We start from the raw sequence: 1,216 nt of genomic DNA, 5'->3' as shown, positions 1-1,216 counted from the left end.
GGATATTGTAGGTGCACATATGTCCTGTGTATGGGGTACATGTGTGTAGTATGCAAATGCGTGTGGGTGAGCAGTGTGTTTCCATGATGATTAATATTTGCTGTTATCCTGACTGAATTTAGAAACACCTAGGAGACACCCCCAGCTGCCATGTGGTTATTTCTAGAAATGTTTAACTAAGAAGGGAAGATTTACCACATCTGTTGGAGTTTTCTAGAGGAATAGAAGCAATACAATGCATGTATTTCAGAGGGAATTTATCACGTTGGCTTACACAATATGCCGGCTCATCCGACAATGGTTGGCTGCACATTGGAGATGCTGTTCTCTTGGTAGATTCCCAGCCAATGTGGCTGGCTGCCTTAGCAGCCCCAGTCTGTCACAGAAGGTCTGGTGGACTTCTAATTCTATAGGTCTCCAGTCAGATGTCAGTAAAGGATTTTGGCAATGTCAGTCACAGAAGAGATGCGTTTAACAGCAAGGAATGAAACCAGGCAGTCGAAAAAGCAGCACCATTCCACCTCCAGAAGCATTGCAGTTGTGGCTGTGGTGTCACATGTGTGTCAGGAGGTGGCAGAGAGGTAGCTATGTCTATGCTCAGTGTTCTCACCTGTGAACATTTGAATGTTTCAGCCTAACATCCCCTAAAAAAGTGAGTCTGAGATGGCCATCAATGCGGCATGCAGTAAAGGCCCCAACAGCTCCCAGGACCAGGAGAAAGCCAGAGACAAGAACCCTGTCTGTGACTTAGGGTCCCAGGCAAAAGTGAGCCTGAGACAGAGGACCCTGGCATGGGCAAGAAGCAAGACCAGACCAGACTAGTTCCATGGAGCCTGGACAGATAGCTAGCCTGAGACAACCACAAATCAGGCTTCATCCAGGCCTGGGATGGAAGAGCATGCCCAAGATGACCCCTGTCTGGCACTAATGCACAGGTGGGATATAGCACTCGTGTGACCACTACTGAGAGGACCTCAGATACTCTGAGACTCTGGGTGCCTGTAAGAGGAGCATTCATGTGGTGGAGAAATGAAAGAGAAAGAGAAACAGAAGGATGTGGGCCCAATGAAGAGAGGCAGAACTGGAGACTCAAGGGTAGGGGGGAACAGCCTGAATAGTCAGTGATGCCACCTCTGACCATGATGGGGTCCTAGTCTGTTCTGTTACCAGGGGCCATGTCTGGTCTGGGCTGCCACCTGGGAACACACTGATGTCT

The 1,216-nt window shown here is 48.8% G+C and overlaps 1 non-coding gene across 1 annotated transcript; it reads left to right on the top strand.

The window, feature by feature from the left end:
• The first annotated feature begins 514 nt into the window (after positions 1-514).
• On the top strand, positions 515-642 carry LOC132651842 (small nucleolar RNA SNORA17). Its single transcript, XR_009589405.1, has one exon. It is a non-coding gene; the product is annotated as a small nucleolar RNA SNORA17 (small nucleolar RNA).
• The last annotated feature ends 574 nt before the right edge of the window (positions 643-1,216 follow it).

This window comes from Meriones unguiculatus, chromosome 1 (assembly GCF_030254825.1).
Source record: "Meriones unguiculatus strain TT.TT164.6M chromosome 1, Bangor_MerUng_6.1, whole genome shotgun sequence".
Taxonomy (NCBI): domain Eukaryota; kingdom Metazoa; phylum Chordata; class Mammalia; order Rodentia; family Muridae; genus Meriones; species Meriones unguiculatus.
The sequence above is the reverse complement of the archived record's forward strand: the minus strand, read 5'-3'. Positions and strand labels throughout refer to the sequence as shown.